At 43.4% G+C, this 14,453-nt stretch overlaps 1 long non-coding RNA gene across 8 annotated transcripts in view; it reads left to right on the top strand.

Annotated features, from left to right (window-relative positions):
• LOC124105377 (uncharacterized) overlaps nt 1-14,453 on the top strand; it is a 131,369-nt gene that overhangs the window by 42,494 nt on the left and 74,422 nt on the right. The window contains exon 4 of one of the 8 annotated variants that reach the window (XR_006855705.2): nt 2,083-2,601. The exons of the other annotated variants lie outside the window; for them this stretch is intronic. This is a non-coding gene — a long non-coding RNA (uncharacterized LOC124105377). Of the gene's footprint in view, nt 1-2,082; nt 2,602-14,453 lie in introns of those variants that run through there. 8 annotated transcript variants of the gene reach the window in all.

Genomic DNA, 14,453 nt, shown 5'->3' with positions numbered 1-14,453 from the left:
AGCTGCACTAGCCCCTAACAAGGGGGTAAGCCTATCCTTTGAAGCTTCAAAGCCAGGCACTGCCTTCTCTTCTCTAGCTATGGAAGTCCAACGTAAGGCTGGACTTTAGCAATCCCCTTCCTCAATTCTCTCGGTTCAGCTTCTAAGTCAGCACTTGCTGCTTGCCCCTCACCTTCACGCTGTGGAGACAGTTTGTTTCCTTAAACCTCATGAACCAACCTCTGCTAGCTTCAAACATTTCTTCTGCAGCTTCTCGCCTCTCTCAGCCTTCATGGAATTGAGGAGAGTGGGGGCCTTGCTCTGGATTAGGCTTTGGCTTAATGGAATGTGGTGGCTGTTGATTTTCCATCCAAACCACTAAAACTTTCTTCAAATCAGCAATGAGTCTGTTTCACTCTATTATCATTCATGTGTTTCCTGGGGTGACACTTTTTATTTCCTTCAAAAACTTTCCTTTTCCTTTACAACTTGTTTAACTGGCATAAGCAGCACAGCTTTGGGTCCATCTTGGCTTTGACAGGTCTTCCTTCTAAGCGTAATCATTTGTAATTTTTTTTTTAATTTAAGGTGAGACCTATGCAACTCTTCCCTTTCACCTCAACATTTATGGGCCATTTTAAGGCTATTCATTGGCCTTATATAAATACTGTTGAGTTTTAGGAAAAGGGGCGGCTCAAGAAGCTGGGGGAGGGAGGTACAGCCAGTTGGTGGCAGTTGGGACACACACATTTTATCAATTAAGTTTGCACTTTTATGGGTGCAGTTTATGGCACTACAAATATTTACAATAGCAAAATCAAAGATTGCTGGTCACAGGTCACCATAACATATATAATAACTATGAACAAGTTTGATATATTGAGAGAATCACCAGAAGGTGACAGAGACATAAAGTGAGAACGTACTCTTGGACACATGGTGCTGATAGATATGTTCAGTACAGGCCACCGCAAATTTCTAATTTGTGAACAATGCAAGATCTGAGAAGCACAATAAGGTGAAGGGTAATAAAACAAGGAACGCCTATAGTAATTCCTTTGTTCCATAAATATTTATTCAAACTTAACCTTAAAATCTTTCTGAAGCACATGGGATATTTAGAGAAAATTGTCAATTAAATCAACGTATAAAACACTTATCATGCATAGGGCACTGGGAGAGGTTTCAGGGTGCAGTAAAGACAAAGATAACTCAGATAAGGTATTGTCACTAAGGGGCTTACATTGTAGAAAAGTGAGAAAGTGAATAAGTGATTATAACATATTGATGAAAGTTGAAATTTCTTGGTGGGGAGGAATCAGTACAATGTTCTAGAACTTTCATAGGAAGTAAAAATTATCTTCAGCCAAAGAGATCAAAGAAGTCTCCGAGGGAAGAGAATTTGACCTAGAAATTAAAAGGTAGGTATCTGGAATATTGGTAGAACGCTAAATGGCCTTGAAAACAGAAATGTATAGGCACACCACAAGTTACTAGAAAGCAAGTTTTAATGAAGCTACGACCAGGGACTGGCTGATAAAAGCGGAGCCAAATCCCTTCAAGAAGGTGCCAAGTCCATTCTGGTCTGGAATGCATTGATAATTGGGACATTATGCTCAGAGACTGCAAATTGACGTTCTGTCGTCATCCCCCTTGGAATAGAAACTCCAATCCTTTAAAGTAATTAGCACCAATTTGGAGCATGTGTGCAAAAATAAATCACCAGTGTCCAAAAACAGATGCATTAAGTTCAATGGTTACAAAGCAAAAGTTCTTTTTTAGCCCCACCTACGTAAACAAAATCAGAAGTAATTAGCATTTAAAAATAGCAGAGAGATAAGGAGAGTTCAATTCCCACTGGAAAATTATTACTTATATAAAAGTTCACAATGATGAGTGTCTTCCTGGTCTTAGTCATGTTATTTCAGTGGCTAAAGGATGGGCTTTCTTTCCTGAAGGTTAGGAGGGAGAACTGTGATTCTGTGCATGTCAAGGGTCAAGGGTCCAAGTTGAAATCTAAACGTCTGTGTCCTCTGCCAAACAAACAGGGGTCTTTGCTGTCTCTCCTCCCCTCATCACTGTCTCTCATTCCTTCCTCTTCAGGGGTCAGAAGACAATTTGCAGAATCTCGAGTTGCTGGAAGAATCTGCCCCTAGAAGCCTCTGTGTGAGGTTGTGTTGGTGTTTAATTATGAGATATCTACTGTTGAAAAGAGACTCAGCAACGCGCACTGAAGAAGGGTGGTGGGTGCCATGATTAGGATGTGTCTTGTCTCTAAAGGGCTTGTTTTGGAGGTTAGGTCCTCAGTGTGGCAGTGTCCAGGGAGTAGGACCTGCAAGTGGGAGGGAGGTTCTTAGTTCACTGGGGGCACTGACCTTGGGAGGGATTGAAGTAGTTCTCTTAGGATCTTGAGCTAGTTCTTGTGAATGTGACTTATTATAAAAGACTGAGTCTGATCCCCAAATCTTTGTGGCTTGCTGCCTGGCCATGTGATCTCTCCCCTCTCACAGGAGCTTCCACCACTCCCATTCTACCTGCTATGAGAGCTGAGGAAATGCTGGCACTATGCCCTTGAGTCTCCAGGACTATGAGATAAATAAACGTCTTTTGTTTATAAAGTAACCTGGACTTAGGCATTTTATTATAGTAACAGAATACAGACAAATATAGCCATTTCATGAGCTTATCAGTGCACACTTTGAAGTAGCCCTTGACACCTTTCTAGAACATGTTATATCTCAATCAAGGATTGAGTATTACTGTTGTATATGGTGTCAGAATGGGGAGAGAAACTGCTGTGGAAATGCAGGTGAAGATGTGGGAGTGCACGGTGCCATGTAAGAGTACTGCCTGATAGTTCTACAGGACTCTGGGTGCCAGGTGTGTCAGTAATTTGCTACATGAACTTGGCTAAGTTGCTTGCTCTTTCTGGGTCTTTGTTCTCCCATCCTTAAAGTTAGGGACTGAATTGGGTCATCTTACTGCTATAGGATCCCATATAGTCTTTTTTTTTTTTTTTTAACGATTTTGAAGACATAACTCACGTCCTAGATTTGCTCTTTTTGTCCATTGACTTGGAAAGACATGGTGAGGGAATGTTGGGGGATGGACATATGTAGAACTCAACATTTTTCTATTCCTCATTTATAAAATACATGAAAAATATACTCCATATTTCCTTTCCCAAAATTTCACAAGTTTAGAAACACAGGATTGACATAGAGAACCCAGGAGGTCCTGATTGCAGTAGCATAACAGAACCCACCAAATCATAGTCATTCTGAGAAACAGACAGTGAAAGCTGATGTGATCTTGGAATAGAACTGAGGGCTAAATGGGAAGGGATTTCCTCAAAGTGGCGTGTTAAAGGCAGAACTATGATTCAAACCTCTTGATTCTAAATCCTCTTTCCACCGTGTCTTTCTTCCTCTGTCTTTAGAATGTCTAATCTTGAATTGGGGCTTCAAGATTGATTAAAATACATATATTTTAAATAAAAATATCAGTGGAGTTTTGCAACAGTATAGCATAGTTTAAATCTCTGACCATTAGTTTTTGTTTGGACTTCACTCAATTTTTATATTTTCCCCCCAAATCATTTATTGCTGTTGTTTCTTTTCCTAATAATGAATACCAGTCCTTCTGACTGCCCCTCAACACACACACACACACACACACACACATGCACACACGCACGCATGCACACACACAGTTGGGATGTTTGTACAGAAACCTGAGACTCATCTCAAATATCTTCTTCTCTGGATATCTTCTCACTGGCCACAGTCAGTCTATATTCCTGGCACTTCATCAATTCTTTGCTTCACAATTACCCCAAGAGTTTCTATCTTTCCTACCTACAGACCCATCTCCTCTATTAAGATGTAAGCTCATCAGAAACTGGGAACATCTTTATATCCTTGTTATTAAGGCCTTAGTGCTGCTTAGGTATGTTTACTGGATAAATGAATAAATAAAAGAGCTTCGTTAGTATTCAGTGGTGCCCTCATAGCCCTGAGAGCCATGGAAAGATTAGCAGTGACTTTCCTTTCATTCTTTATGAGGAAGCAAGATGGTCAAAGAATGGGCCAGGGCTAGGGGTGTAGCTCAGCGGCAGAGCATTTGCCTCGAATGTGCAAGGCCCTAGGTTCAGTCCCTAGCACTTCCTTCCCACCTAAAGAAGGGCAGAGCTGTCTTGGTTCTGTCTGATCTGTCTTCATGGCTGTGATTTCATAGCATTCTTCATGACTACTCACGCATGGCCTAAGAACAGAGAGTGACCCTGTCCAGACTTAGGAGATGGGGGAAAGGGCAAGAAGACTACTCATAAACTTTGGGTTGCCAGTCTCAGCACGAGGGCATACCTAAGCCAACCCCCACTGACTTTGGCCAGGGTCCTAGATCTGTTCTCTGTGCATCAGCATGGGTCAACATGGCCTCTGGGAGGGAAAAGTGTCAAGGGTCAGGCACCAGGGGTGGTTCCTGAAACAGTGTTGACAAGAGTGGGAAACTGTAGCCTCTTTGCTCAGACACTTGGAGGCAGAAGGAAGGGGGAGCATAAACAAAAAGCCATCAAACTTCTGTCCAACGTTGCAGGCAGGAAAGCAGAGGGCTCTTGAACGTTGGTAAAAAGAGAAGTTGGCACGGTGATGGGGAGTGACAGAAAGTCCTTGTGGACAGGAAGGAGAGGTAGGTGTGGAGTGAGGGCAGAGGAATAAGAGGCAGAGACAGAAGGATTGAGAACTTATAGCTACGAGAGTACAGAGGAAGAGGGAGAGAAAGGAGAAAGGTTTTCTCATTTTAAATGAGAAAAGAGCAAAGTACAGACATCCAGAGAGAATATAGCTTAGGGTGGGAGTGAGAGAAAAATCTGGAGAGGAAAGAGAAGCAATGAGAGCAAGATGCAGGGCCACTTAGAGCTGGCCTGGCCTGCTCAGCTCAGAAAACTTTCTTTTGTAAGCCTGGCACAAAGAAGATCTGTGTGCAGGGGAAAATGTGCTGACTCCTGCCCAGGGCTTGTCAGAGGACAGAAACAGATCAATTAACCTGGGTGGGGCTCTCCTGACTGTGTTCAGTGCCTGGCCAGGCCAGGCCAGGCCAGGCCAAGGACTCTCACATGGTCACTAAGCTATTAAAGGGCCATTAGCTGCAGGTCAGGATTAGCCTCTTACCTTGAGAAAAATCCTCTTCCTGTGTAGTGAGGTAGCTCACCTCCACTGGCCTGACCACTACGTCTCTTTCAGGCCCAGCTCAGGACCTAGTTAGGTATCTCCCCTTGACTTAGAAAACGGGCCTTTTGGAACCTGAGTGGGCTTTGAGGAACTTCTAGAAGCCAGCACAGCCCACTACAGTTAATTGGTGGGTTGATTCTGGGCCATATTTGTGGGTGGAGCAGCAATCATTTGGAGAAGAATATTCCCATACAGCTTAGAGTACTAGATGCATACTATAGGGAGAAAGGTGTCAGCACCTAGAAGACCTTTGAAACCAAAACTAGGTAAAAGCTGGCTTTAGAATTCACACATTCAATGTTTTCTCAACATTTTTTGAGCATCTACCATGCATGGGGCACTGTGCGGGAGGCTGGGGGTACAGAAAGAAGTAAACATGTTCAGTACTCTCTGGGGACAGCAAGGGCTCCCCAACTTAACAGAAGCACTTCAGGAGCTCAGAAGTGATGGTGGCTGATTCTGTTTTGAGGTTAGCAACATATCTGGGAAGGGCCCATTTGAGCATGGCCTTAAGGACTGAGTAGGATCCACCAGGGAAAGCAGAGAGAGCCCAGGCAAGGAGAGGCACAGATCAAAACCAACAGGTGTGAAAGTGCAGTTAGGCTCACCTGGAGGATGAACTGTCGAAGACAGGGAAGACCCCACAAGGTACATGGGTGGAATGGAAATAGGGGCCAGACAAGGACAGGCACATAAAGACTGAGACACCCAAGGTTTTGGTTAGAAGGAAACTTGGAAGATTACCTAGACGATTGATATTTAGAAAAAATCAAACATTTGTGGGTGAAGTAGAATTTATTGACACATGCCTGGGACTGGGTGTGGCTGAAGGGGACATTATAATAAGGTTGACATCTCAAACTAATCATGTCATTCCTTTTCTCCATAAAAACCTGAATGTTCTGCCTTGTGTAGACCCTCCTGCCTTCTCAGTCCTTTTTCTCTTGCTTCTCTCCCATCTCCAGTCCTTGCCCGTCCCTCCCAGACTGCTCCAGGCCTGATGGAATCTCTGTGCTGGGTCTCCTCAGTCCTGGCCTTCAGTCTCATGTGGGTAGTGGTAGGTCCCTGGAGGACTAGAACCTCCTGTGCAGCCAGATCCATCTCCCTAAGAAGGCAGATGTTAGCTCATTTGTCACTGAAAAGTTCTAAAAGCACTAAGAAGTAAAAACCAGCCTTACCCAGTTCTTTTTTTACAAATTAGATGAAGTGAGAAGTAAAAGTTTTCTCCTTCAGTCTGTGAGCATTTATCCCTCAAGATGCTTTTCTAAGTTAAATCAAATTTATAACGGTGTATATGTGCAATAGAATCACATACCTATTTATAATAAATTATGACATACACATTAACTTTTCTATTTTAAAGTGTACTGTGGAAAAAAATTCCCAATTCTGTACCTTATTTACAGTCTAGTATTCCATAGACTAGAAATGTTGTCAGCTACTTTTCCGTTGATAGACATTTATGATGATTTCACTTGTTTGCCTTTACAAACGATGCTGTCATAAACATCTTTATACACCTTTCCATTATCTCTATAGAATGGATTTTCTAGAGGTTAGATTGTTAAATAAAGAGAATGTATATTTTAAATCTTATTTGGAATCACATCATTCTCTCTTTTTTTTAAAGATTGTATTGGTTTAATTCAAATGTACGATACGTCAAGATCATTGTATTGTCATGTGTAACTAATTAAAACAAACAAACAAAAAAAGATTATACTGGTTTATACTCTAAACAGCAATTGCATGAGGTTCCTCTTCCACAATCGCCCTCTTGCCCTGGTACTGCCTCATCACACAACAGGTGAGGAAATGGCAAAGTTAGTTGTCTAATAGCACACAACTACATATTGGCAATGCTGGGACCAAGATTCCAGGTCTGCTGTCACTACACAATAAGGCAATGCATGTGGAATATTAAGAACCATGCCTAGCACCAAGCAAGGGCTCAATAAATGTTCATTATTGCTACTATGGAAGTACACTGCTCAAATTGAGGCCTGTTACAAGTTTTAGGAACTGGATTAGTGTGAATGATGAATTGGAGAGGAGAGAGAGCAGAGGCAAGGAGGCTTCAGGTAGGTTTTCCCAGTCTGGATAAGGTCCCTTCTTTTTGTTCTCTTGCCACTCTCCCTGACTCCTTGCAACCTCAAATTTGGTGCTGATTAATTGTCCACCACAATACTTTCTCTGGAGGATAAAAAAGTGAGAGTGTGCTCTTTGCCATCAGGGACTGGAGACTGCAGGCTAAAGTGCTGCAGTCACCTTCAGAAGTCCAATAGGAATTTAAAATGATATACTTCCGAGGCTACAGATCACTCACGTGGTTGTTTTATACCTGAAGGGTCTCAAGGAAAAAGAGCCAGTTATTACTTATTAATTATATTGTGATTCTCTTCAATTAGGTCAGAAACTCCTTAAGGGAGGGCCTCTAACGTTTTTTTTTTATCATCCCCTCCAATGTGAACTAGTGTGTTGAGGCACATGCTGTACAAATTCAATATGCACAAGGTGGGAAAAAGTTCAGGGTCTGGTTTTTGGTGTGATTTGAGGAAGTCACTCCCTTTAGAGTTGTGCCTTCTAGAAATCAATTGATTAAATTATCACGTGATGACTTAAGTCAGTTCCACCTTTGCAAAGTGATGAACTGTCCTTAGAACTGTCTCTTGGCCAGAAAAAAATGCTGGCCTCCCTGCTGCACAGCCCGTCAGAGCATTCGCACAGTCTTCAGCGGCAAGTTGTGGATCGGGGTAGGCCAGAGAAAAGTGCCTGGAGAAATGGGATTCTAGAAGGTAAGAGCCACTGGAAGAACTTGGCCCCAGAGCCGAGGACTTCTCAATCAATATGCATGACTTTCAGAATTCCTATTTTAATCAGCGAAACGGAAATGAAATTCCCAATGTAGCTTTTAGTTCAAAAAAATAAATTACAAGTGGTATATGATATTCATGCATACCATTTCCTCTGAAATTCTTTTTAAGAATTGAAGAAAATAACCATATAACATACTGGAAAGAACACTAGCCTAGGAGTCCAGAGATTTAGTTTCATGCCCTAAATTTATCACCTGGTAGCTGTGTGATCAAAAGCAGTCAGTTCCCCCGTCTTACCTCATTTCACTTATATATAAAGTGAGAGAATTGATGGTATGTAAGCTCCTCTCAACCCCAATAAAAGTTGAGTGGATAATTCCCTGGGTAGTGTCAAAGACTCCTGCATTTATCCATCCATCCTCTCCACAAATATTTAGTCAGTTCCTACTTGGACAGTGTGCATGTGATGTGAGCCCTTCTGCTCTGAGTCGAAAGAGTGACGGTATCATCCTCCTCATCGTTCCCTCCTTTCTGCTTCTAGCATCTCACTCATCACATCCTTATGCAGTTCGCACTTCACTTGTTTCTCTTCGACCAGACTGAGCAATTCGTTGGCAGAGATCTGATAAAGTCAAGCCATCCTTGAATATCAGACACCTTGAGGGGCTTCCTACTGCCTTAAGGGAGAATTCCAAACTTTTGTACTGGGCTGGATGCTATCTTTCCTATAAACTCTGCTAATGAACTCATCTTTAATCTCACCCTCTTCCTCTCAGCCCTACTCACACCTAAAATGTCACCCTTCAGCCACACCACACAGTGACCTCACCCGGTGCCTTTGAAGGTCCTCCTCCCCTGCCTGCCTAAAGGGTCTGGTCTGCTTTTCAAGCTCTAGTTCAAATTCTTTCATTCCTCAGAACATTTGCAGAGAACCAGATCCACCCCTTTAGAATTAATTTTCACCTGTTCCCCAGATCTTCCCTGCAGTGAAGTTCAAACACGTGCTGGATCTTTAGTGCAGGGGTTTTGTGAGCCTTTCTGTCTATTTGCTACACTGTGAGGTTCTGGGGAGAATTGTCCATGTCTTGGATTTTTGATCCTCCACAGCACAGAGATCTTCATGCTTAAGGTCACTCTGCACTGAGCAGTTACCATAATGCCATAATGCCAGCATGGGCCTTATGATACTCCACATTCACTCATACAATGAAATGCAGACAAGTAAACCACCCAAGGCAACCCCAGTAATAGGACAAAGCCTTGAACCTCTTAAGACTAGTCTACACTGCTTCCCTACAAGGGGCCACGCTATGTGCTGAGTGGTTTGGTAGCTATTCAGAGAAGAGGTTTGCAGGGAGCCATCCATGAAAATCTCATGAGTATCTTCTGTCGGCATGAAGCCAGGGAGATTTTAGGGTTAACCTTGGGAACTATCCGTGGCTCTCCCATGCAATAGATTGCCCAAGGCACGGGACCTTTATCTTCACTCTGCTAGGATGATTTCTCATGGTTGCTTTGGAGATGGACTTAACCCGTCAGGAACTGGACAGCCCACCTTCAATCTTTTTTGGAGAAGAATATCTATGGAAGGCCTTTGATGTCCCCCTGATATAAATAAAGCAAGCACAGCCTCCATTTTGCCAGAGTATAGAAGCTCCATCTGTGTGATCGGCCTATCCATCCCGCCCCCACTTTTTGAAATTATTTTCTGTGTCCTGTGGTTTTTTTTTTTTTTGTCGTTTTATTCTTTTTAGCTTTTATTTCTTAGCCAGTCCATTCCTCCGAGGGGAACCCCATTTCCATCGCCTGCGCGGGATGCAGGCGCGAGAGGTTGAAGATGTACTTAACAAAAGTTTCCTGATTAGCTAGGGACATTTCAGAAGTGTTTGGAAGGAGCTGGCATCTGATCTGATCCCTGAGGACAAAGTGGGAATTTGACAAAGAACAAGTTCAGGGTGTACTTGAGAGATGAGAGAGATGAGTCCCCCACCAAGTGAAGAAAGGATGTCTGCGAGGAGAATATGAGAGTCGCTTCTCCAGCTAGACTGTGAGTAGATGAGGACAGGAGACACTTGGTCCTGCTTCGGGCTGTATCTCCATTGCCCATGGCCATGGAGCGCATGCTAGATAAATATATTGTAGACATTAATCTGCTCAATAGATGCTACCTAAGTGTGTGTGTGTGTGTGTAATTTTAAACTCACTCTTGGCCTAGAATGCTGAATACCCTGCTTTATGAAGGCTTGAAAAGCCCAAGCCAAAACTTTTAAAGCCTGAAAGTGAAACCCCCAGTCCCTAGAAAGTTTCACTGACCAACCCAGTTTCACTGACTGGCTGAGTAAAAAAAAATAAACCAACAGAACCAGCTATGAAAAATCAAATAAGAAAAAAAAAATCTTTCAGTTCCAAGAAACTTAGTTATTTTCAGTAATGTGCCTCTTGCAAGGAAACTTGAGGGCTCTGATGAGGTCAGTTTCATTTCCAGTAGAGAGCTTTTACCTTCTATCTCCTTCTTGAGAGAGGAAAGGTCCCTCTGACCTGGCAGCAGTGCCACAGGCCTGGGGCTGAAGATGTCAGGGGAACTGGGGCCAATAAGGTTCTTCTCATGCCATACTGGGTTGTCCCATGTTTTGTCTTAGAATAAGCTATAAGCAAGTCTATGCCAGTGAACATAACTCAGATCACAACATTTGTTGAACCAGTGAGTCAGAAAATGGCTCAAGGCAGAGCTGACCAGCGGGGAGTTAAGCATGATGAAGTAGAAAACGTCGTCAGCTCGCGGCAGGAACATGGGCCTTCTCCTTCTCTACTACATAGTAGCTGGGTGACCCTCAGCCTCAATCTCTCTTTCCAGCTCTGACATATTTGGCAGTTTCTGGTAGGAGGAGAAAAGAGCTTGCAAAACACTGATAGATGTTATTTTATTTTATTTTATTTTTAAAGAGATGCTTGTGAAAGACTCTATGTGCAAGGAAATCTGGGAATGGGATTTTTTTTCTTTACCCCAACCCAGTTTTCCCAACTTTGGCACTCTGGACATTTTGGGTTTTATTATGGGGACTATTCATTGTAGGATGCTTTGCAACATCACTGACATATACCCACTAGTACCAGTGGCATCAACTCCCTTCTCTAATATGTCTCCAGACATTGCCAGATGGTCCCGGGGGACAAAATCACCGCCAGTTGAGAACTGCAGCTCCTCAATTGCATTCCCACCCAAAACTGATGGATTCTTTAGAATAAGAGAGCTGAGAGTTACAGTAGGAAGTGATAGAAAGCTGGCACAGAGGATCCCTCCACTCGTGTGACCTAAGGATGGGGAACTCAGAGAAGTTAGAAGTACTTGAGGCCTGAAGGCAGGAAACCAGCATTGAAGTCTCTGCATTATCACTGGCTGTGTGAGCTTCATTATCCCACTTAACTTCTCTGATCCTCAGGGTCCTCATGAAGCTAAAAAATGCCATACCTCTCCTCCATGAACTAACTTCCTCCCATCCTTCTTCATGTTCACATGCACACTCCCACAAGGTTGTTAGGAGGATTAAAAGAAATGCATGTGAAGGATGCTGTAAATTAAAAGTGTAGGGCAAGTGCATGCTATTAGCTATCACTCTAAAGATTTATTTTTTCCCCCATAAAAGCAAAGAAAAGGAACTTCTATTCCTGGATTTTTTTTTTTTTTTTTTTTGTCAGCAGTGGTAATGGTGACCTCACAGGTACCACCACAGCAGTAATGAAAACAAGCCATGAGCCACCCTCTGGGAGTACCACACAGTGATAGCTGCCAGATTGAATTCTACTAGGCTGGAGTTAGTTGGCATTCTCTAGTATACACAGAAGCCCCTTCAAAGAAGCTACCACAGTGTTGGGCAAAGGCAAGAATATCCCATTTTGCCATTCACACACATTGAAGAACTTGGCCCTATGCTGCCTCTCTTCCTCAAGGCCACCAACGTAACCTGGAAGATGTCCCTGTGACACTTGTCTCCAGCAGAGACCTTTGGAACTAAGGAAGGCTGCTAAAGTCCTGATGGTTTCCTCAGGCCAAGGGTGGGTGTCTCTTCTAAAGCCTCAGACCAGGCCCAGATCAGGCTGGGTCCTCTGATGTGAACCACACGGTAGAGTCCTGGGAATGTTCACACCTACTTAACATCCTAGCAAACAGAAGAGACACCTGGTGATAGTCCAGGAAACTCAGTTAGCTCAAAATCAACCTGGATTTTTTTGGAAAATTCTAAGACCAAAGGGTCAGATTCAGGTTAGAAGAAATAACATCCCTGATGCTTGTAAATGCTTTGAGTTATGGACTACTTTCTCATCCTTCGAGGAGAGTATCCAATAGTGGTCAAGGCACTCTTTCTGAACCCTGGGTGCACACTCTGGCCCTGGTCCTCACTTGTTCTGTGTCTGTGGGCAGCCAGTAGGTGCTGTGTAAATGTCAGCAGCTCTGCTCGGTGTGCTGCTTGGTCCTCACAGCGAGCCTGGAGGTTGGGGGAAGGTCACCTTCACACTGTAGGTGTAGAATCTGAACTTCAGACAAGAGCATCCCCACACAGCACACCCACATCCCTTTGCTCTACCCGTCCTTTTAGGTCACTCTTGTTTCTCTCTCTGTTATCTAAATGCCAATCTGTCCCTCGAAGTCTGTTCAAATGCTACCTCCTCAATGAATTCTGCCTCCAGAGTAGAATGAATCTCAGCTTCCTCTAAGCCCCATAGCACTTTGTTGGTGTCTCTATTACATGGTGACACTCACTTGGGCCACAGTAGGCAAGAAAAGGCCCAAGATAAAGACATAATACACATCAGAGTATGATCAAGGCCAGAGAGAGAAGCCAGGTGCAGTTCAAAGGAAGGAAATCTTGCTCTGTGTTTCTCCTGACAGTCATAACATGTCTGGGTACCTTTGAAAGCCCTCACCTCTTCTGGCTTGAATCAAAACTAACTCCATCTATTCCGGGTCCCTTCCCACACTGAGCATCCAGGGAAGGAACTGTGTGACTTCACCTCCACATCCCCCTCACTATGTGGCCCACTGAGGGGCCAAAGTTTGCAGGGGTTTTAAAAAGGCGTCTGATACTGAACTGAGAAGACTTTGTTGCTGGCGGGTGATGGTGACGGATGATGGTGATGGTGACGAAGATGATGTTGATAACAGGGAGGTTATCTGAACCGAAACCCAGCCGTCACGAAGGGCGATGTGCTCACCGTGTTTCACTATGACTGAGTGAACGACAAGAGTGCAGCGAATCAGACCTAGAAACGGAGCCCACTCACTGCAACCTGAAAAGAAATTGGGAAATGGAAAAGGCCTATGGGCGGAGAGCACCACGTCTGCTTGAGCCCAATCTGCAGATTAATGTGGCAGAGGCACAGAGAAACACCGTCTTACCCTGACCATTCAAGGATGTAACTTTCAGCTAGGTGGGATGGCGAACACCTGTAATTCCAGCTAATTGAGAGGATGAGGCAGGAGGACCGCAAGTTAGAGCTGGGGATACAGCTCATTCCCAAGCATGTGTGAATCTCTGGGTTCAATTCCCAGTATTAAAAAAAAAGAAAGAAAGAAATTGGGGCTGAGGGTGGAGTACAAACATGAGGCACTGGGTTTAATTCCCAGGGCTGTCCCTCCCAGATTAATTTTTTTTTTAATTATTGATGAAGCTCTATTATTATTCTCCATTGAAGATGATGTAGAAAATATCCAAAAACATAGATAAGAGGGAAGATCTTATTTCAGGGAGTTGAATACTATCTGAATTCATTGCATTTTCCTTGTTCTACCTGTCTGATTTTAGGTAGCTAAGATTATGATTCATATATTAAAATATTAATTTACTTTTTGTATAGAAAACACATGTGCAAGGAATAAGATTCAATAGGTGCAAAAGGACTGGCAATGAGGAGTCAGTCTCCCTCCCACCCCTGACACCCACCACCCAGCTTTCCCCAAGTCTTGAGTAAATCCCTCCAGAGGAGTCCTAGGCCTGCCATTGTATGTTTCTGGAGAGAGTTAATAGTCCTAATCCCTTCAAGGTTCTTAAGAACTAAAAATTGCCTACAAGAAGAAAACATCGCTAATGCAATATAGCTGTGTTGATAAAAGACACAATTATATTGCCTCCATACCAGTTATATAACCACAATTATATAGTGCAACTCTTTCTAAATAATGTTCCCAACTGACAGCAGTAGTTGGAGGTACCCAACCAAAACATATTCTCTTGAAAAGCCTCTGTCCCAAAGATTACTTAGAGAGACCACTAATGGTGGTTCTGAGAGTGCCAACAGAGATTTGTCTGTAGGTCTCTGAGTTGAAGTGACTAAGATGTGCATCCCCAGCCCAGGCCCCTATGGCAGGTTCCCCTTCTCCCTAGAGCAGACCTGGCAACAAGGACTTCTCACCTTGTTCTGCCCTGGGGTG

The sequence above is a fragment of the Marmota monax genome, unplaced genomic scaffold (assembly GCF_021218885.2).
Source record: "Marmota monax isolate L192 unplaced genomic scaffold, Marmota_monax_Labrador192_F-V1.1 WCK01_AAM20220418_F8-fsc00100, whole genome shotgun sequence".
In the NCBI taxonomy this organism is placed as follows: domain Eukaryota; kingdom Metazoa; phylum Chordata; class Mammalia; order Rodentia; family Sciuridae; genus Marmota; species Marmota monax.
Note: the sequence above shows the minus strand (reverse complement) of the source record. Positions and strands in the feature narration are given on the sequence as shown.